Source organism: Triturus cristatus, chromosome 1_1 (genome assembly GCF_964204655.1).
Source record: "Triturus cristatus chromosome 1_1, aTriCri1.1, whole genome shotgun sequence".
Classification (NCBI taxonomy): Eukaryota; Metazoa; Chordata; class Amphibia; order Caudata; family Salamandridae; genus Triturus; species Triturus cristatus.
The window spans coordinates 177,221,727-177,245,462 of record NC_140579.1 but is presented as its reverse complement, the minus strand read 5'-3'; positions in this window follow the sequence as shown (position 1 = coordinate 177,245,462).

Here is a 23,736-nt window from a genome sequence, read left to right as displayed (position 1 = left end):
AAGATCTACCCTTGGATGAGAGTGATCATGTGTTGTTTGTGGATGGATCATGCCTGAGAAATGATGATGGTGTGCTATGTGCAGCATATGCGGTATGTAAAGTTTCAGAGGTCATGGAAGCATCACCATTGAAAGGAGTGAAGTCTGCGCAAGTTGCTGAATTAATAGCATTGACAAAAGCTTGCGAAATTGGGAAAGATTTGAGGACAACTGTGTTGACTGATAGTCAGTATGGATTTGGAGTGGTGCATGATTTTGGCCAACTTTGGCTACAAAGAGGTTTCTTGACATCGAGTGGAACTCCAATAAAGAATGCTGAAATGATTGGTAAATTGCTTGAGGCGATACAGCTGCCTAAGGAGTTAGCAGTTGTAAAATGTGCTGCCCATGGTTCAGGGGAGGATTTTATAACGGTCGGAAACAGATAAGCCAACGATGTTGCGCAATACTGTGCCAAGACGAATCAGTCCATCAACAGGGACAAAGAAGGGGAAATGTCTTTTCTCTCTGTGATGTTTACTAATGTCCTAGAGACCTGGGATGAAGTGAAACAGTTGCAAGATGAGGCAGGAGAGGAAGAGAAAAAGGATTGGATTAAGGCAGGATGTGCTCCAAGAGAAACAGACCATGTTTGGGTCTACAGAGATGGCAGACCAGTGATGCCTAACTCCATCTTGTCGTCAATGGCAAGGATGTATCATGGCCAGGGACATTTGGGGAGGGACGCGATGGTTAGGTCGTTCAAGCAGACCTGGTACAATGCAAAGTTCAGGACAATTGCAGAAAGCATCTGTCAGAGGTGTTTAGTTTGTCAGCAATTTAACACTGGGAAAAAGACGGTGGTGAGTCTGGGAACAATAGGCAGAGAAGGAGGTCCTTTTACAAGAATGCAGATTGATTTCATTGAAATGCCCCAAGTAAACAGACTGAGGTATGTTCTAGTGGTAGTCTGTTTGTTTTCAAGGTGGGTGGAAGCTTACCCGACTAGAAGAAATGATGGATTAACTGTGGCAAAGTTACTGTTAAGGGAGTTGATTCCTAGGTACGGGTTTCCAGTAACAGTTGAGTCTGATAGAGGTGGACACTTTCAAAATGAGCTTATGGGTTTGATTTGTGAAGCATTGAAAATACAGCAGAAGCTACATTGTGCATACCGACCAGAGGCTTCTGGTGTGGTTGAGCAGATTAATGGCACAATCAAGAATAGGATTGGAAAAATGTGCTTAGCCACTGGCATGAAATGGCCAGATGTTTTGCCTCTAGTTCTGATGACTATGAGATCTACTCCAGATAGAACTACTGGTTTGAGTCCGCACGAGATAATCATGGGACGTGCTATGCGCCATGCATTCGTGCCTGTCAATAAGTTGGTGACAATAACTGATGACATGATTTTGGATTACTGTAAAGGCCTGGCTGACGCAGTTCATTCTGTGTTTCACCAGGTTGAAGAAGAAGCTACCACACTTGAGAAGAAGCAAGCCCATGATCTGAGTCCAGGAGATTGGGTGAGGATAAAAGTTCACAGAAGAAGAAATTGCTTGATCCCAAGGTGGGGAAGGCCAAGACAAGTTATTCTGACTACGACGACTGCAGTAAAGTGTGCTGGAGTGAAGCACTGGGTACATGCAAGTCATACTCTGAGAGTTCCAAATCCGAAAGAAGGGACTGGTAAAGAGTATTTTGAAGAGTCAGATTCCAGTGATGACGAAGATACAGAATCAGTGGGGAAAGAAGTAGGAAGAGCTTCGAATGAACCACTGCGAGTATCAGAGAGGAGATCAAATTCTGTAAGAGAGCCTGAAGTTTCAAACAGCAGCGAAGGGAAAAGAAAAGAAAAGAGAAATCACACAGAGACTACTCCTGAATCAGAAGAGGAGGAGATTGAAGAACCACTTGAGATTATACTTGAAGAAGTAGGGTCAGAAAAAGATAGAGAGGGACAGATTGCGTAAGACCCCCGAGGAGGTGTAGGGAACATTCTTGATGAGCCAGGTGAAGGGACAAGTAGACAGCAAGAAGATTGCGTGTCGGAGATTCGAGGAGGGACAGAAGTAGGGAAGTCTCAAACAGTGGTGAAAAAATCTGTGGAAAAGAAGAAAGCTGCTGGAAAACGGAAACAAGAGGCACTTGAAACAGATGATGAAGATGAACAAACAGAGGGTCGAGTTCTGAGAAAGAGAATTTGGATCGGAGAAAGAAGTAATAAAGAAACAAAGCCGAAAAAGGTGATAAGAGGAGATCGTTGGCCTAACAACAGAGTTAAGAGGCTGAGATACAAAATAATAAGAGCAAATACATCGAAAGCTGAACAAGTGAATGAAGTTTCGAGTCAAAGTTCAAAAGCTGAAGGAGAAGAATCAAAGGAGTCAAACGAACCAGTGGAAATAAAAAGAGTAAGAAGACCCAACCAAAAGTACAGATCACCGGAATGGTCTTATGTGGCACTGACTGAAGGAGGAAAAGAAGAAGCAGTGACTCGGGATAATCCGGAAGAGATCTTGAGAAAAGTGGTTGAGGAAGATACTGGTGAAATTCTGAAAGTACTCTTGACTGACATTGGAGAAGAGTCGAGTACTGAGGATTTTGATGTTGGAGATTTAATACAATTTGATGTTGAAGGAATTGAAGTAAAGAATGACAAGTATCCAAACTGAATGAAAGAAGGATTCACTTGGATTGAGTGAACAAAGAGATCATTTGGATAAACTGGAAGCTGAAGAATTACTGAAGAATTGAAATTGAAAAGTTCAAACAGTAGTGGAGTAGTAGAGGCTAAACTAAAATGGCTAACATAGAGGATAATAGAAATAGATGTGCCTTCTTTAAGAGGTGGTGTAGGATGTGCTGCTGCTGTACTGGATTATTAATGCTTCTATGGGGTGTTTTAGTTTTATTAGTTACTTTTAGAGTAGAGTTTGAGATGCATACAGAGAATGTGACAAATGTAGAGAAGAATTCACAAAAAGTAGTTCCAATTAGAATTAGTAATGCTTACACACAAAGATAGATCAATTAATAACTTTTCTAGTAATGTTTTTTCGAAACTGTTATATGAATATGTGAAGACAATGGAAGTAAGGGATTGCTACGTCTGTATGCAATTACCTGCATCCGTCTCAGAGGGTGTTACTTATCATCATTTACCAGCTACATATGGTATTTCCTGTAGTATTTTAAGTAGTGTTTTTTATTTGTTAGGGAAAGTAGATTATAAGATGTCTAACAGAGATAGTATTTTTGGGCACTTGCCAATGAACAAAGAGCTGAATCCAGCTAAAGAAGCTAACACTTTTGGTGAGATTTTTATTGAAGAAAAAGGATTAACATTAGATTACATTTTTAAGAATAATTTAACTTGCAGTTTGAAAGGAGAGGAGAAAGCTTTTCTGGATATGGTTGAAGAAAGGAGATTGAACATGCATGAGAAAGCAGGGAAATATAAAGTGAGTGAGACAATTTGGGACATTGAGATGGGAAAAGAGTTGAAGAATGGGGCTAGTCCAACTTTAGCTCTAGATGCACCACAGAAGGGTAAACTTTGTATTACAAGAAGGAAATCCCAATATGATACATATTTTGTCGGGACTAGTGAGTGCCATGATACATACTTCATTGCAACAGGTTGGGGTTTCAGAGGTGGAGAAGATACAATTTTTCCAGGAGTATATTATGTTTGTGGGAATAAGGCTTATTACAAGTTGCCTGACCATTGGTATGGCACGTGTTATGTGGGCCTAGTTTTTCCAAAGATTTTTCATATAGATAAAGTAACAGATGTAGAAGATGTTAACTTACTAATGCGTTTTAAGAGAGAAACTTGGTCTGAAATAGTGGGTGATATTTTTGGGGTTTTGATTCCAGCAGTGGGAATTTCTTTGAATGCTTATGGAATTCGAAAACTGTCTACAGTGGTTGATCGCTTATCGACAAATACCGCTGGAGGGTTTCTTTTGGTGAATACGGAATTAAGTGCCGTACGTGCCATGTCTATGCAAAATCGACTTGCCCTTGATATTCTATTGGCCAAGGAGGGTGGAGTCTGTGGAATGCTAAAAGTTCAACATTGTTGCACTTACATTCCAGACGAAAGCAGAGACCTAAAGGTCTATATCAAAAATATTACTGATTTGCATGAAGAATTAGTACCACTTGAAGCTGAGAATTTGTGGACTAAAATAGCTAATAAAATGATAGCTGTTAAGGATTTTATTGCAAAGATAGGTAGTACTATTATTGGTAGAATATTGTTTCCCTTGTCTTGTATAATTGTGGCTTTATTAATAATAAGATTGGTGTGTGTGTGTTGTAAAAACAGGGGAGGGAGGAAGAAATTGAATAAAGAAAAGAGAAACAAGAGGTTGAAGAGAGAACCTCAAGAAATTGAACTAGAAGAATTGAGGGAGAGTGTTTATTTAGAGACAAAAAGGGATGATGAAAGAGTGACTGGTGTTTAATGTTGTGTAAAGGGGAAAAAGACATTTCCGATTTCTCCTAAAAATGGGACTAAATTTTCACTAATTTTTTTTGGGGGGTTTATTTGGTGATAAAATCACCAAAGGGGGGATTGCTGGAGCAGAGTTTTCAGTTTGAAAATTCTGGGGCTTTTGAAGCTCTGGCATGTCTATTTGTTGTATTAATTTATTAATAATTAATAATTAATTATTTGTCTTGTGCAAGTACGTTTATATTAATCAATCTGTTTGTCCTAACAAGAAAGGGTTACACGTGAGTGTGCTTAAATGTGCTGACTGATAATAACGCGTGTGTTAAATGTGTTTTTATGTTTAAACGTTGCTATGTGCTGTTTATTTTTGAGCACAAAACGCTTTTGAATTAATGCTTTTCTATGTTGCAAGTGCTAGATAAATGCATACACATAAGGGTATTAGTGGGGTTAACACTGTTTAATCACTATGCTGTAGTAACGTTGTTTTTGTCTCTTTTAATTAAGATGGTCTATTAAGGCCTATGTTGGCCTGGGAAAGAAGGCTGAATAAGTGAGCCTGACTGTGATTATGATTTGGAAACTGAGACGAGGGAGACCCCTGCTGGAAATGGTCCTGAAGCTAACTGACCATGGTCCTTGTCGGAAAACTTTCCATGAGGACGGCAGCAGTTTTTGGGAAGTCTCCAAGAGAAGTGAAAGTGTCCTTGGCAGCCTTGGGAAACAAAGGAGCCTTAGAGGGAAGCTCTGAACTGTGGCTCGATGGCCGAGGAGAAGCAGGATAATTGTGATACATGTTTTATTTTCTTGGTTCCTGTTCCGTAGTTTTCGTTATGTGTATTTTTCCTGAGCGGAGATTCACAAATGTAGCAATGTTACATCCTTTCCTTCTCGCTCTGCTCAGCAAGTCCGGCGGACATTACAGCTTTTTCTATGTTTCCAATGTATCTTTCTATTGTTTAAAGTATTATAAGATGTTAGCCTAGAGAGGGTCTTTTGCCACTTGCCATTTTGCCTTTGCCGCGTATTGAATCTGCGTTGCTGAGGATTGATGCTGACGGGACTTCGTCTTGAGAGACATTTACCGAGAGACTTGTCCTGACCCGTTGTTATATCCTGCTAATGTTGATGCAATGCCAGTCTACCACCAGTGGAATGTTCATGTGATGATGCAGTCAGAATGTTGGGAATCTCCAGTGAGTAATGTCAGTTGACTGGGGCTGAGCTGCCTGCTGGCTGCTCCTGGTGGGGTCTTTATCTGATCTAGACTTGGTCTTTATTTCATCTTAATTTAATCTACCTGTGATCTTGTACCATCTTCAATAAACTTACCTAAATCATCACTACTGAATGGACTTGATTACTACAGAATTTTGGCGACGATTTTACTTCAAGGACCTACTCCTGTCACCTCTTCAAGATCTTCAAGCAACTTCAAAATATCAACTCAACTCAAGTCATCTCAACTGGCATCCTGACCCCACCAGTGACCTCCCATCGGTCGCCCACTAACAGTCTGCCAGTTGTTCCTTTGTGTCTGCGCAAGTGCTGTGCCCTCAGTGAGAGTAAGCCTGCCAACACTTTCAAGTCTTCTATCGATGCTGCGCCTTCATGTGAGGGTAAGCCTAACGTCTGGGAAATGTTATCTGCCAGTTGTTCCTGTGAGGAAAACCCTCTGTGAAGTCTACATTCAGTCTTGGGCATCTATTTTCCAGAGCTATTTCTATGTGTCTTTTGCTGTACTTTCAATTCAAAACTCCAGTTCCTGTCAGCACAGCACGTGTGTTTTCAAATCAATGTGCCAGTTCCACATTACACAGCGCAGAGAGAGTTTCAAATCTATGCACCAGTTCTTGTCTGCTTCCTGCTCTCAGCATCACAACGTTTTAACATGTATGGAACAAGGTAATTTGACTACCAGTGTCTTCCAGTGATACGAACTCTTGTCATGGTCGTGGTCTAACAAAACAAAGACTTCATATGCTACTCAAAGAATCATTTGCTGTTCCCACAGCATCTCAAAGCTCCGGTTCCTATTTCTAAGCAGCTCAATCTCCAAAGCGTCTCAAGAAGTCTGTTCCTGTTGTACCTACAGGGTCTGTTGTTACTGCAGTTCAAGACTATTCATGCTGTTTCTGCAGTGTCTACGTTTCACCTCTACAAAGCTACAACAAAACTTAGTCTTCAGCTACTACAAATGTCTACTGTTTGCTCTAAGTTAACCAGTTTTCGCCAGTTCATCTTGCATGATGCAAGTGTGGAGTCATACATGGTGAGCAGAGCGCTTCAACTTATTTCGCCTCCGTGTAAGCGCAAGACTTGAGGAGTTCAGTTTTTAAATGTCAGTCAGCTGTTTGCGACACGAAAATTGCCTGGTATTTCTGCCTGCCGCAATTGGGAGCCAACTAGGTGAGGAAGTTACAGTTTACGTTTTAATCCATGTGTATACCATTTTCTTACATTATGGTTACGTGAGAGGCAGTTACGCTGTGGTTTTAAAATTCAAATATGCCTTGCGCAGCTTACCTTGACCACGATGCTGCCCGGAGTTTCTCCTGAGCCTTCCATGACGTCTTCTTAATTCGCGGTTGTCAGGTTTCACAAAGTACGTTTTAGCACCAGGAGCGCGCCGTGAGCCACTCGGCGTGCGTCTCCTGAACGTACCGCCATCTTGTGGTTGTAGGCTCCAGCCACTCTGTGTATTTCCAGGACCAGGAAGTTATTATGCCAACCACGCCGTTTTTTAAAAAAACTGTTATTCAGTCAAGCTCTAACTTTGCGTGAGGCATTTCCTGATGTTGCACGATGCTGTCTTTTCTTCACCCGTCGTCTGTTTCCTCTATGGATGAGCCGACCACCGTTTACCCTCGTCATGAAAGCTCCGTGGTCTCACAGGTACTCTCTCCTTGTCGTGTTTATGCCTGTCTCTCAATGCGGTTCACGACTGGAATTTCATCAAACCGCACTCAGTTACTTTTCTTCTGGATGACATGTCTTGCCTCAAACTAACTGTTTCTGTCTGGAAGTGCTGTATAATTATCTTTTCTCCAACGGCACCTGCACCTACTATTTTTTAGTCACAAAGTGTACATTGTATGGTTGGTTTTCCTCAGGATTTCTTCTCTGATATTCAGTTTACTTTGAGCTAAATGTTTTCCTCCTTCCTACTTGTCACCAGCTTATGTACAGGTATTACCAGGTGGTGTTACATCTACGAGTTTGTCACCGGTCTACATACAGACGCTATGCTCTAGTTTGTTTATGCACACATACACAAGATGTACAGTTTTGGTTTGTGTTCTGTTTCTAAGCTGTATAGTTTGGGGGTCAGTTCCATCTCTATTGTGCAATTCAGTTCGACCTCCCTCCTGGGAGTTATGCAGGGGTGTATTATCTTTGCATTATGTATATGGGTTCCTACCTATACATGGTCAATTTTATGGGTTCCGACCCAAAACTCTGTCAATTTTTCATGCAAGGGTTTCAGTCCGGTTGCATAAGTGTGGGTTCCGACTCAAAACACTGTCAATCCTCATGCAAGGGTTTTAGTCCGGTTGCATAAGTGTGGGTTCCGATCCAAAACACTGTCAATCCTCATGCAAGGGTTTCAGTCCGGTTGCATAAGTGTGGGTTCCGACCTGAACACTGTCGTATCTGCTGTTTTTACACAGTTACGTCTACGGTGCACGGTGGGGTTTCCCACACAATGTTTGCCTTTACACTTATTTTAGTGTAGGAAGCGTTTCCAGTTTTGTGCACAACACTTCGCTATTTGAAGAGATTTGTCAAGGGTTCTTACCTATTCAGTTTAGTTCACATACTTAGCTTAGGTCTATACTTTATTTGAATGCATTTCATATTTTCAATGCTAAGTATGTTTTGTTGATATTATATCTTATTTGCTACTTTGCACTGTTATCTTTGCATTAAAATTTTTGTCATTGCTTTAAGATGGTGGTGTTTAGAAGGGGAATTACTTTTGTATTTTTCTCTTTCTTGTTTCTATGTTCCAAGATCACAGGTAGATTAAATTAAGATGAAATAAAGACCAAGTCTAGATCAGATAAAGACCCCACCAGGAGCAGCCAGCAGGCAGCTCAGCCCCAGTCAACTGACATTACTCACTGGAGATTCCCAACATTCTGACTGCATCATCACATGAACATTCCACTGGTGGTAGACTGGCATTGCATCAACATTAGCAGGATATAACACCCGTTCTGACATTTAGCTAGAATAGGTAACTATGAGAAATGATTTACTCTGATTGATTTCCTTTGACTAATTTTAGATAAAGCAATATAATTTTAAACATGGTGTTGGATATTCTTTCTTGTCAATTATTGGGTTTGCATTATTGATTATTGTTGTATATATTGTATAGGTTATGCTTAGGGACAGTCACAAAAACCAGGTCTTATCGACCTCGATATAGATGCAGGGTGTTCAGGAGTGTTTCCTTCCACAGGTTTATTGCTGGTAGAGTATTTGAGCGTATGTTAGTGAAATGGGCCCTAGCGTATGATGTATGCATGTGCGTGTAACTGTGAGATTACTTACCCATGGTAGTGGGAATATTGTACACACCCTGATCTCTATCAAGGCCTTGTCATCCATTAGTCTGGAGAGTCAGCAAAACTGCTGAAGCCCCCTACCAACTGCCAGACCCCACCTGTACTGATATCACACACTCATTCCTTACACCAAATATCGGCTACTAAAGTTTCCATCGAAGTGTGTAACAAAAATGTGAAACTCCCGCCTTCCACTTAGGTCACTCCTTCGTGGTAGTGTTTATTCTGGGACGAAACAGACTGACTGACAGCCAGACATATATCCTCGTTATTGCACCTAAAATGTCACCTATGCATTTGGTATGTAGGGTAACACAGACAGCACTGGCACTGACCAAACTAACCACATCCTGAGCAAATGAAAGACTGGCCTGTGTGGTAACAGAGTGTTTTTAGGCAAGATAGAAACCTCAGGCCTGGAGCAAAGGAGAAGCAAGAGTCCACCAAGGACCAGCTTTCCCCCGGAAGTGAATGACAGAACTTGCTGCCGGAAGTGTGCCATCCTTCACTGCGCAATTAACACTACACATACGTTCACCTCCTGTGGTGGAGTGTTCACCTCTGCACGCACCCAGACCAGCATAACGTAATATCCGTTTTTGAAATGGGGGTCAGATCAATGCCACTTAATGTGTATGGCTGAAATGTAATGTTGCAAAGACTCAGGCCACAATGCGGCGCGGCCAGCCCCCCAAAAAGTGGCCCACATTCGCGGATCGCAACCTTCCGCAATACGCGGCTTAGTTAAGATAGTGGAGGCAAATGATGGCAAACATTTGCGGTAAAAAATACTAATTTAAAGATAGGGGCAGTACTGAAATAGGAAATTAACATTTCAATGGAAAAAATATACTTTAGAAGCACAGGATTATCAAAAATACTAGGAAGTCACTTTTAATTGTGTTTTTTATCCATATTTTTTCTGTGGATGTTTTGATTAATGTTCACTGGGGAACATGATCTTGCACATACCTAAACTGCCTTAAACACTCACTTTTTTTAAAATATTTGTTTTATTTTTTGCACTACTTAAGAGAGCCCTTCCAATATTCAGAGTCTGTTGAAAGGTTAGCATCACGTGTACATGCTGAGAAAAGGGAATGATGCTAGGCTGTAAATGCAGAAATAAAAAATAGTTACTTTCCTTACATTCAGTTTTATATAGCATGAACTAGGCACAGAGGAATTGGAGCGCTTTACATGAGCACCAGATAACATTAGAAAGGATCTTTTAAAAAAACAAAAACAAATTTTAGGTTCATATAGATTGTGATTTGCCCAGAATCACAGGATGTGGAACTGACGCTGGGACTTGAACCTGGTTTCCGAGTTTCAAAGCCAACTAAGGCCACAACCTGTCCCTGTTGACTGCAGTAATTGTTATCTGGCAGACAAAGGACAAGAGCAGAGACTGATTTATCTCCACCTGTTGCATGGAGTGGAAGAGGACACAAAATGAACTGAGGAGCTCCCTCCCTGACCTTCACAAACCCCCACCACAGGATGCTCCTGTCCTCACCCCTGCTGCAGTCCCATGAAAAGTAAGTGCTAATGTCTTCCCATCAGCAGCTCCTTGCAGACTGTGTCACACCTGGAGGGAGGCAGGCACACCTCATGCTGTGACAGTCAGAGCAGAGCAGCCCATGGTCATTCTGCCTCTGACATTAGCCCGCTGACCTGACTTCACCTGCATGGGGTCATGTTTGTTAAGGCTATAACAACAGCCTTTTATGCTGTACACCAGGAGAGCAGTCCTTAGTAGACCAAGAAACCGGCCCACCAACCGGCCTTGCCAATCCAAGGCTGCAAAGACTATAGTTTAAGACCACAGCTTTGACTCCTGGCCAGACTTGTGGCAGCAGGCATTATCCCCGGGAGGCTGGAAGGGTGGGGGCAGGTTTTGCAGCAGTGGGGGACGCTTTTTTGTTACAATATGTTGCAATATCGACTCCCAGTGACAAGTGCAGCAGTGCTTTACACTTGCACCTCACTGGGGGGAGGTTATGGGGAGTGGGGGTGCAGGGGGCTGGTCCTGCAAAATTGCCAGAGCTGCTTTGGGTTCCCAGTCCGACCCTGCTTTAACTGTACTTAAATAATCAACTGCATGTAAAGATTACCCTTGGAACGGAGACGCCTGATACACATGTACCATTACGTTATCTAGGAAATTATCTGGGAATAAATTACGCGAGCTTTTAAAGCTAAGGACCTAAATGAAGTTCTGGGCTCACGGAGGAGTGAGGATTAGAGGGTACCATGGAGCAGGATTTTTCCGTCTTGTTCTGTTTGGGGTAGGGATCTGCTGAGGACGAACGAATTACTTGTCAGTTTAACTTTCCCCAAATACATGTTGGATTAGGACTAAAGAGAAAAGAGCAACAAGAAAAACAGCCACAGTCCGAGTCCGAAAGCTTCAACACCCTGCTAAGAATAAGTGAGGTTTAAGAGCCATGCGGAAATTACTGTGATTTATTGCCAGGTGGAGAGGATCAAGGTGCGGGCATCTGAGAAGAAGCAGAGGGGCCCTGCCTCCAAGGGGAGGGCATCTGAGCAGCACCGGAGGGGCCCTGCCTTCAAGGGTTGGGCATCTGAGAAGCAACGGAGGGGCCCTGCCTCCAAGGGGAGGGCATCTGAGCAGCACCGGAGGGGCCCTGCCTTCAAGCATCTGAGAAGAAGCAGGGGGCCCCTTCCTCCAAGGGGAGGGCATCTGAGAAGCAACAGAGGGGCCCTGCCTCCAAGGGGCGGGCATCTGAGAAGAAACAGAGGGGCCCTGCCTCCAAGGGGAGGGCATCTGTGAAGCAACAGAGGGGCCCTGCCTCCAAGGGGCGGGCATCTGAGAAGAAACAGAGGGGCCGTGCCTTCAAGGGTTGGGCATCTGAGAAGCAACAGAGGGGCCCTGCCTCCAAGGGGAGGGCAGCTGAGAAGAAGCAGAGGGGCCCTGCCTCCAAGGGGAGAGCATCTGAGAAGAAGCAGAGGGGCCCCGAGGGCATCTGAGAAGCAACAGAGGGGCCCTGCCTCCAAGGGGCGGGCATCTGAGAAGCAACAGAGGGGCCCTGCTTCCAAGGGGTGGGCATCTGAGAAGAAGCAGAGGGGCCCTGCCTCCAAGGGGAGGGCATCTGAGAAGCGACAGAGGGACCCTGCTTCCAAGGGGAGGGCATCTGAGAAGAAGCAGAGGGGCCCTGCTTCCAAGGGGCGGGCATCTGAGAAGCAACAGAGGGGCCCTGCCTCTTAGTGAAGTACTGGGAATTTTAAGCCCAGCGGTGCAGGGGAACACACCCTATGACTTCGGGTTCTTCCTGTTTCAGACCTACAGAAACACAGAGTCTTCTGGGTGAAGTCAGAGATCAGTTTATTGGCTGCAGACCAATTACAGGTATCCAAGAAGTACAACAGCGTGTATGTTCTTAGGAGACTGCTAAAAATCACAGAAACGGGCTTCTCCTTAAATACAAAATATCATGCTTCAGGCACACATTCCTTGGTTTTACGATATGGCCATATATATGTATACATTTCAAACGAAAAGGCAGAGTCATGATAACCATTCCACATTCCAGTTAAGCCAGCCCGCAATTATTTACCCAGCAAGGCTCAGATCCCACATCAGATATCGATAGGCCCCAATAAACATGAGCATCTCCTGTTTGGAAAACAAGCCATAAAGCAGGAACAGTCAGGTGCGAAAGAGATTAGCTGGAGGCTCGTGTAGGATGAAAAGACTTTATGGTGTGTCAAGCCCTGATGCTAATCACAGGTGGCCAGTGGACGGGGAGCTCGTGAGACTGGACTGACCTGGGGCAGCGGAGCCAAGCTGCCCAGGTCACAGAAAAGTCAAAGAAAGGCACATGTGCTCTAAAAGGCCCGTATTTGCTTCATGCTGTGTAGCCTATGTGAGGGCAACCATAAGATGGCCACCGCTCCAAGATGGAACCCACGTAGTGCTGTATAATAACGTATACACAGTGCATTCATAGCTAAAACGTTATACAAAGCACTTGTACATACCGCATTAACCATTCGTGGTTCACTAATACCGGTATAGACAGGGGTAGGGCCCTGCCTCCTACGCGGTCCCAAATTCTAAAGTACGACATTAGGCTCTGGCATCTGAGAAGCAACAGACGGGCCCTGCCTCCAAGGGTCGGGCATCTGAGAAGCAACAGACGGGCCCTGCATCCAAGGGTCGGGCATCTGAGAAGCAAAAGAGGTGCCTTGCCTCCAAGGGGCGGGCATCTGAGAAGCAACAGAGGGGCCCTGGCTCCAAGGGGCGGGCACCTGAGAAGCAGGATCAAGGACACTTGCAGGGAACCTTAGACAAGGTAGGCAGAAGGTATATAGTGCTTTGTGTAACTCTCTTGCATGTGCTTTGTACCAGTCTAGCTAGGGTTTGACGCATGACCAGACTAGGGCTCGCTCGACTGGAGATCCTTCGCCTCTCAGAGTGTGAGAGGGGCCATGTTCAGAATTTGTCCTCTTTTGGCCTAGGAAGAATTGGTGAGGAAGATATCATAGAGGAATGGGTCTTAAAGTCCTTTACATGTTGGGTACAGCCTTGAATTGCAAACTAACACAGATGTTGCTTGTATCTGAAATAACAGCCTGCCACAGACGGTACTTGCTCAGTCTCTCCCCTGATCCATAAAGGAGCTGGAAACCCTTCTTTTCAAGAAACTTCTTGTCTGTCATCAATAAGGATCCCCACCTACTAACTTTTCCTGCCTCTAGGACTGACCTTGAAGAAAACCCACCATCAAAATGTACTATATACACAAGCTTAAATCGTTACCTCCTCTGTTAGAAACGGGGTATCTAGTTGGCAATGGTTTGCACCCTGTCGAAGTAGGGACCCTCGCTCTAGTCAGAGTAAGTAAGGTACCCACTAAGAATAACCCATGCTCGGCGCAACCAAGATGGACGCGTAGGCACAGGGCTCCTGGGACCCTCGCGGCCTCCCACGTCTATCCTGGCTATAATCCTGTTATTCTGAAGGAATAATTCTGGGGACCGACGCGGAGGTGATTCCCGTTTTCGGGACTTAAATCGGACTTTGGGAACCCGACTTATCCTGTACTCCAGAAAGAGGCCTGCTCCGTGGCGCCACCCCGGACTTGGGTTGGCACTGTCCCCCGAGCTCCAATCGAACAACAACGGCACTAGGGTCTTGGGCGGGCGTCCCCCCCTGGTTTCACTTTCGTTTTTGACTTTCCTCTACGAGTCTGGTGGCGGGCGCTCGCATTCGCTCGGCGTTCGGGACCGAGCTGTAGTGGTCGAGTGGCGTTGACAAGGGGGCTGTCCCTTAGTCAGGTGGACTCCCCAGGGTGATTGCTGCGCCTAACAGGTATACTGGATCTGCTCTCCCTGCTGAGTGATGACGACCCGGCTGGACGGCGACAAGCACAAGTCTAGAGCTCCCCGGAGGGGTAGCTACGTGCAAGCGAACAACATGGACCGCTATGCCCAGCAGAAGGGATCTCCCGGATCGAGTGGGCTTTCAGATGCAGCCAAGGAGGGCCCGTCACCCTCGACGGAATTGACACTACAAGACGTCATGGGTGCCATCGACGCCATGAAGGCCTCGGTCGGCCAGCAATTCGACTCGCTGGCCCACAAGCTGGACACCGTGTTGATCGATATCAACTTACTTAAGGCTGATCTGTCGAAAACTAGTGAGAAGGTCAAATCACTCGATCTCACGTCATCTGGCCTCAAGACGGATGTCTCGGAACTGCAGACGGAGATCCGTAGTTTGCGGGCCCTCAGCGACCTCTCTGCCAAGAGACTGGAGGATTTTGAAAGCAGGGCCCGGCGGAATAACGTACGCATCATCGGTGTGCCGGAGCGGTCGGAGGATGGGCCGGTCGATCTCTTTGTGGAAGATCTGATCCTGACCAAACTAGCGCCGAAAGGCCTCAGCAAATTCTTTACGGTGGAGCGGGCACACAGAGTGCCGGGGGGCCGGCCGAGGCCTGGGGCCCCACCGCGACCTATCATTGCCAGGATATTCAACTTCAGGGACCGTGACGCAATCCTGCAGGCCTCCCGTGTGCATGGCCCGACGAAATATGACAATGCGGATATCAGTTTCTATCCTGACTTTACACAATCGGTGCAAAAACAGCGAATGGGCTTTATGACTGTCAAGCGGCGGCTGAGGGACATGGGCTTGAAGTACTCTATGCTTTTCCCGGCCAAGTTACGCATTGAATTGGAAGAACGGACTCATTTTTTCGACCGGCCCGAGGCGGTTGAGGACTGGCTTGACACCTTGCACCGTCGGCACGGCGGGGAGGAACGAGCTGCGGATGTGGGTGGTGGATCAGCAGACCAAGGGTGAACGAATGACTTGTGGTTCCTTGACAATTTTGTGTTCACCCCCGACTTGGGTTTGATGTACTGGTTTTTCTTTTCTAGGACTGCATTACCCTTCCTTCAACATTGGGAGGCCGCGGGGTATCTGGTGAGACTCTTCCTCCTCGGGGGGTTTCTTTCTTTCTTTCCGTAGAGTAGGTTTATGGTGGGGCGACAGGCACACTGCGAGTTGGGGTGGTTTAATGGTCTTGTGCAGGGGTGCAGGGTGGGGGGGTTTGTAGTGGGAGTTGGCAATCAGGCAATCAGTGCGCTGTTTTTAGCTCTCAACGTGGGTGGGGTGTCCGTTGCTGTGGAAATGGGGGGTAAGGGATTGCGCATTTTGACGTGGAATGTCAATGGTTTGGGGGACCGATTGAAGTGAGGGGTGGTGCTAAAATATTTGAAACGTCTCTCTCCTGATGTGGTTCTGTTGCAGGAGACGCATTTGGTGGGACACTCATGCCATGCTATGAATAGAAAGGGCTACCGTCTGGTGGCCCACTCTGGTTTTACAACCGGCTCCAGAGGGGTGGGCATTTTGGTTCGATCCTCTCTCCCGCTGGAAATTGATGAGGTGATACATGATGACCTGGGGCGCTACGTGGTGTTGGTGGGCCGGTGGGAAGGACAGACTTTGTGTTTGGTTTCAGTTTATGTCCCCCCGGGGTTGCAAACCACTACCTTTGTGGACTTCGGAGGGTTGCTGCTTGGGCTCCCGCAGGGCCTTTTGCTGGTGGGTGGTGACTTCAATTCTGTGGTGTCGGGTAGAGAGGATCGGCACCCTCCCAGAGACCTCCCCGGGGCGCACTCTTGGCTGGGTGGCTTTATCGACACTATGGGGCTTGTGGACTGTTGGAGATCAATGCATCCTGGGCTCGCCCAATTTACATTTCACTCTGGCATCCACGGCTCCTTATCTAGATTGGACTATGTGCTGATGCCGGCCGCCCAAGCCCAAATGATCGGGGAGGTCAGACATCTGGCCCGTGGCATCTCTGACCATTCCCCGGTCCTGCTTCACTTAGATGTGGCCATGGGGGCAGAGGGGAGGGTGGCCCCGATTAATCCCTGGTATTTGCATGACCCCACAACTCGTGCCCTTTTGGTTAAGTCTCTGGACCGTTATTTTGAGGAAAATCAGGGTTCAGTCTCATCGGCTGTAACGTTGTGGGAGGCTTTCAAGGTGGTCATCCGTGGGCAGGCCCTATCTTTGATCTCCCATGCTAAGAGGCGTAAAACTGAGGAGGTGGTCCGCCTGGAGTCGGACATAACTGACTTGGAAGAAGATCTCGGGTGGGGGGTCACACGGGACAAACTCCATACCCTTTGCCTGAAACAAGCGGATTACAGGGCGTTGGTTACGGATGCTGCCAAGCTCGCTAGTAGGGAGCAACAGGGGCGCTTGTATGATGTTGGTGACAAGGCTGGAAGGTTGATTGCATGGCTGGAGAGGAGAGAGCGAGCGAGTCGTGTGGTCCCGGTGATTGTGCGTGCTGATGGTGTGAGTGTTACGGATCCGAGGGAGATTGTGAGCTGCTTTGCGGACCATTTGCGGGACGTCTACTCTCCGGTCTCGGAGAGGCCAGAAGACGACTCTTGTCAATTGCTGCGAGATATTGCATTGCCGTGCCCTTAAGTCGATGATAAAGAACTGCTGGACGCGGCGCTTACAAACGATGAGATAGCATCGGCGATTCGCTCGGTCCGTTCAGGAAAGGCTCTCGGCCCTAACGGCCTTCCGATCGAGCTTTACAAGCTTCGTCCAGATAGGTTGGCACCACATCTCCGCGAGATGTTTCTTGCATCCCGAGAGGCCGGCGCCCTACCGCGTGATCAACGTCTAGCGACCATTGTGGTGCTCCATAAAGAGGGCAAGCCGCGTGATTGCTGTGCGTCTTATAGGCCCATCTCATTCCTAAACGCTGAACCTAAGATTCTCGCTAAAGTGCTCGCTAATCGTCTGATTAAAGTCATCGGTGACCTGGTACATCCGGATCAGTCTGGTTTTATTCCGCATCGCAACACCGCGCTGAACCTGCGGCGCCTCCATGGAGTCCTCGCGAGAGTTGACTCTATTCGGGAGCCTGCCATTTTGGCGTCACTGGACGCCACAATGGCGTTTGACACGCTGGAATGGCCGTATCTCTGGGCGGCGCTGGCTAGGTTTGGTTTTGGACCTGGGTTCATTGGATGGGTGAAGTTGTTATACGTGGAACCACTGGCGCAGGTGGTGGTGAATAGTAGAGTCTCTGCCCCCTTTTTGCTTGGCAGGGGCACGCGGCAGGGTTGCCCCCTGTCCCCGCTTCTTTTTGCTCTTGCGTTGGAGCCCCTGGCAGCGTGGCTCCGGTGGGAACCCTCCATGACGGGTATTCGGTGGACACCGACGTTTGAGGATCGCGTATCACTCTACGCAGATGATATTTTGCTCTATCTCACCTCCCCGCGGAAATCGTTGATAGTGCTATTTGATGTACTGAACTCCTTTGGTCGCAATTCAGGGCTTGTCATTAATTGGGTGAAATCCTGTGTTTATGTGCTGGTTGGCGACCCCCCTCTTCTCCCGCGTGGCTGTCCAATTCAGATTTCACATTCTGGATTTAAATATCTAGGTATCCACGTGTCCCTCGATCCGGCCGTCCGTTATGCTCTGAATCTGTTGCCCCCGCTCCAGCGGCTGCGGGCCGATGTAGCTCGTTGGCGTAGGCTCCCGCTATCGCCGCTTGGCCGGGCAGCCTTATTCAAAATGATGTCTCTTCCACGCTTTCTGTATGCATTGCAGAATACGCTGGACGTGGTGCCCGCCCGATACTTTAGTGAGGTAGAGAGCTTACAGAGGCAGCTAGTTTGGGATGGGAGGCCGCGCATTGCTCTCGCTAAACTGACCCTACCGTGGTATGACGGTGGCATAGCTCTCCCTGATATTAGACGATATTATTGGGGGTCCCAGTTGGTGGCGGTGAATCATGGGACATACGGCCCGGCGGTGAACCCCGCGTACGAGATGGATAAGCTGCTGTTGCCGGGCAGAGATTTCAATAGGGCGCTTTATTCTACGAAGGGAAGTACTAAATTGACCGGTTCTACGAAAAATGCGGTGCGCGCCTGGCATTGCGCCACCGCTGCTACGGGATGGACGGGCCGTCTGTCTCGTGCGACTCCACTGTATGCGTCGGATGCGTTGGGAGGTTTATGGCGTTCGAAAGGCTTTGAGAAGTGGGATTTGATCGGAATTAGTCGTGTGGGGGATCTTTGGACGAAGGGCGCTTTTAAATCGTTTGAAGCTCTTCAGACGGAATATAAGCTGAGCGATAGGGAGTTCTTTCGCTATGCGCAGATGCACCATGCGCTACTTTCCGCTTTCCCGAGTCCTGCAGCTATCCCCGAAGCCTCCCCGTTGGAAGATCGTTTGCTTGATGGTTACCTGCCAGATAGTACTATCTCCCTGATCTACAAAAAACTGATTAATACTCGAGCAGACCTCCTCACACATTTGCGAGAGGTCTGGGTCGCTGATGGCCTAGAGCTGGATGACTGGGTCGCGGCCGTAGCCTCACCGAGGGAGGTTGCTATACCGGCTCGCCTTCGATTTGTGCAGTTGAAGATACTACATAGGGTCTATGTCACCGGTCCCCGCTTGCTTCGCATGGGTTACACAGATGATGGTTTATGTCGGCGGGGTTGTGGCTTGCTTGGTACTTTTCTTCATATTCTGTGGGAGTGCCCGAGGGTGATATGTTTCTGGACTGGCGTACATGCAGTGATGGAGGAGGTTACGGGTGTGGCGCTGCTCCCTGAGGCTCGGCGATGTGTGTTGAATGTATGGGAACCGACTGACTACGATGTGGCACAAGAACGCTGGGTGACTTTGGGCAACATGATCGCTAAAAGGGACATTGCGCAGCTCTGGGGGTCCGGTCAGCCCCCCACAGTTACGAAATGGAAAGAAAACATGGATTGGTGCATGTTCCGAGAGAAGACGGTTTACGTGGCCAGAGGCAAACCTAGGGCATGGAGTAAGATGTGGGGTCCCTGGAATTCCTATCGGGGGAATATCTGCGCCCCCCCCCTTGGTGGTCGCACCAGACGTAACGATGTCCCCTTGACTTTGATGTTCCTGGTCGCTTTGCGGGATTGATGACCGATCCTCTCCCGGCCCCCCCTGCCCCTTTTTCACGCGAATAACTGTGTAATTGGCTGAGTTGTCGCTGTTGTCCCCCGCCCATGTGAGAGCAAGTCCCTGTTAATGGAGTTCTTTTGCCTGGTATAAGTTTCTTTTTGTGGTTTTTCTTTACAAATAGTTAATAAGAAACCTTGCGGTAGTGCTATGTTCAGCTGTGGGCGGCTGCAGCCGTTATGCGTGCTGCTCGCTCCGGCTCTTATGACTGCTGTATTATTGTCTTCCTCCCTTTTCTCTACATTAGCGGCCGGCCCATGCGGTTGTAGGCCCATGACTGTAAATATTCGATGTGTAAATAAAGGTTTAAAAAAAAAAAAAAAAAAAAAGAATAACCCATGCTCACCCCCTTGGCAAGAGCAGTAAGGCTTATCCCCAGGGGCAATTTGTAAGGTGTTTGTACATGCACCAACAGTAATACAGTGAACACACCACAAAAGTACTCCACACCAGTTTATAAAAATAGTCAATATTTATATGAGTAAAACAAGACCAAAAAAAAAATCCAACTTACACTAATCAAGTTACCGAGTTTTCAATATTAAATAAAGTTCTAGTTCTCAGAAAACAATAGCTTTGACTAGGGCTATCGGGTCACGCTTGACTGGGACAAATCCACAAGTTCCATCTGAGTGCGAGGGAACGCAGGCCAGATACAGGAGTCACGCTGACCCCAGTACAATACCTTGGATGCGTCCAAAATTAAAGATGATGTGAGGCGCAGGGGAGGTGAGGTAGATGGGTTTTCACTACACCTCACTGGGCGGAGTTGTTGGTACATTGGCGATAAGGGACAGTGAGTTGCTCAAAGGGTGTAAGGCGTCACTGTAGCAAGATAGGCGTCGATTCCTGGAGGCAGTGAAGGGACGTTGAGCTGCTAATGCTCGAGGACAATGCGAGGTGTAGAGAAGGTGATATATCGGTTGCCAGTAAGATATCTCTGTTCCTTACTGCTGGACGTTATTGATGATGAAGTCAGTGGTTAAGACTTGAGGTCTTGATTTTGTGGCCTCGAGGTCAAACCAGTGGGCCACAGCTGTGGAGTTGGAGCAGTGCGTCACAGCCGTCGGTGGCACAGTGCTCGGGATTCCTAAAGTGCCGGTTCTTCGGAGGCACTGCGGTGTTGCCAGAGCCTGCATTCTAAGTCTCAGTCGAGCAAGACCACGGCTTCGGTAGAGGCAATGGGGTGACATCAACGTTGCAGACAGGCGCCAGTTCCGAAGCTGCTTGAAATTGGTTTCTTCTTGTAGCACCTAAACTCACTTCCAAGGGCTCTCAGCCGATGAGCCCAGGTGCTACAGGTGAAATCATTGATGGCCCTGAGACTTCCAACAGGAGGCAAGCTCAACCCAAACTCTTGGAGAAACTTTAGAAAGCAGGATGTAGAAAGCAAAGTCCAGTCCTCTCACTCCCAGGACAGAAGCAGCAGACATTAGGGCACCACAGCAAAGCAAACGGCAAAGTGACAGTCCCTCCTGGCAGCAAACAGCTCTTCCTGGCAGAATGTCCTCAGTCCAGAAGTGCTCCGAGTATATGGTGTCAGAGGCCCAGTACTTGTACCCATCCTAACCTTTGAAGTAGGGAGACTTCAAAGAAAGGTCTCTGTAGTGCACAAGATCCTTCCCTTTCTAGCCCTGGCTCCAGAAACGCTACAGGGAGTGGAGACATCTTTGTTTGCGGACAGGCACAGCCCTATTCAGGTGCAAGTGTCAGCTCCTCCCATCACTCTAGCTCAGGAAGGCTCATCATCCTGGTGTTGGGCCATCAGGATATGCAGGGCACACCTCAGCTCCCTTTGTGTGTGACTGTCTAGAGTGAATTGACAAAGCCCAACTGTCATCCAACACAGACATGTATTCTAGGGACAGGTAAAGGCACAGAATGGTTAAGTAAGAAAAGGGCAACTTTCTAAAAGTGGCATTTTCAGACCTGCAATCTAAAAACCATCTTCCCTAAAAGATGTGTTTTTAAATTGTGAGTACGGAGACACCAAACTCCAATTTTCTATCTACTCCCAATTGGAAGATACACTGGCACGTTGTTAACCCAGCAGCTGTAATGCTAACCAGTGGGAGAGATAGACCTTACTGTAGTGAAAACCAAATTTAGCAGTTTTTCACTACCAGGACATGTCACTCATAGGGACATGTCCTACCCGTGAGAAGTTGGCCTGGCATATGCTGTTCACTAGTAATAGTGGGCACATTGCACCAGTCCAAACAACCCTTATTGAAGATAGGTTTAAAGACAACCTTTATTGAAAGCTATCCTAGTGATAGATATGGAGAGCAGCCTTCAGGCGAAGTCTTGAAGGAGTGTAAAGCAGCTTGGTTTACCAGTGTAGTGGAGACAAGGTTTTATGTGCACACATTGCTATGTTAGCATAAGCGCTTTAGAAGTTAAACGCCATCTTGCCACTTTGCTACTTTTGCACACAACACTATAGGTAGCTGTTATTACAAGTAAAATCGTTTGCATGCTTTTTATTCACATGAGAACGATCTGTTGTTCACATCCCTAGACGTGCACCGCGACCTTAGTCTGAACACTGTGCAGAAGCCGTCAAGGTCAAATAACAAAATATGCTGTTGAATTCAGGTTGATCAGCCCGCACTCTAGACACAACAAGCACACAGCTGCAAATATCTGAAACTCGGGTGCCTTTAATATTGCATTTGCATGCATGATACAGACACTTGGAGAAAACCTTTCAAGACACAGAGAGCAGAGCTGATCCTGTGATGTGATTCACCTAAGCTGACCTTTGAGGTATGGGGTTCCCCATTCAAACCTAGAGACCTTCTATTAGTTTATAAAACGAGTTTACTAGCCAAGGGAGGGTGGTTCGCAAAGTATTATAGGACTTGTTTTCAACTATCATTTTTAATATGATTTCTCCCTTCATTTTCTATGGTATTGTAACAATGCTGATGGTTTTATTTTTAATCATTTGTCTGCTTATGCTAGCCAAAGTACTGCACCTTAGAGCACGTAGTTAAAAATAAACATTTTAAACTTTTCCGTGTCTCTGATTACTCTTGTTGTGGACTGATATGAGAATAATAACGAAAAGGTGTTTCTGACTCCCACCATTCCTGAGAGTACTCCAAGTCGCTTGTTCTGGGTTGTCTAATCATTGGTAGCTTCGAGATTATACCGAGAACGAATGAGACACTGATGCTAGTCGGATAGGGGTTCTGGGTACTGAGGTGAGTTTTTTGGTACACCACAATTCACTGAGGTCTTGGTTTCCTGTGCATAGTTCTGTGCATGAGCAGAATCCCCGCAACATGGCGCACCTAACGTTTTGGTCTTATGATTGAGACGCCTTAGTAGTGCTTATATTTGTCCACAACACCCTCACTCCTGTTTCCGGTTAACGGGAGTGACGGTTTAAACCTACCTAAATAGTTAATATAAAGGTTCTCTCAAGCTTGACAATTAAAAAGGTTTCATTTTATCTTATACCCTTTTTGTGCTACGGTTTAAAATAGATTGTTTTTCTTCTCTGTGTCCTTATGGCTGAAGTCGCTATTGCAGCGCATAATTGCGCACCTCTCCGGCGTCATTTGACGCAGTTCGGCGTGCCTGACGATGGGATGTCTATTATCTTTGTAGTGAGTGCCGATGCATCATTTCCCTATGAGCTGTTTTACTCTTGGGTTACTTTTCCGGAGGTGAATGCGGATGATAAGACGTTTCACACATACACTCCTACGGCGGTCCCGGCAAATTATCACCGTATAGGACGCAGGAAATTCCCATTTCTGCTTGGCCGCACCGTATTTGGTTCAATGGCGCCCTCCCCCACACCGTTACACCGGTTCGTTTGGGTCCTTTGTCTATTCCAGGTGCCACTTGGCCAGTCTTGGCCGGGTTCACACAACATCCACGATATTTGCTAGCCCTGCTGGATGACTTACGTCAACTCCACACGGCCTTGATTGCGGTGCATAGGGCTTTAGTGCAATACGTCTCTCGCAATGTCCAGGTGGGGGCACCTGGGGTTGTGACGCAACCTGCTGGCCCAGCCGGGATTACTATTAGTCCCATCATGGTTAATTCGGTAATGGGCAAGTGCCTCCAGGATAAGGACGATATGCCTTATTGGCTTGCTGAGAAATTTGTGGAAAAACACAGGATCCTTTCATTAGTTTGCAGAAAGACATAGTCCCAGAGGTAACTGATTGTGA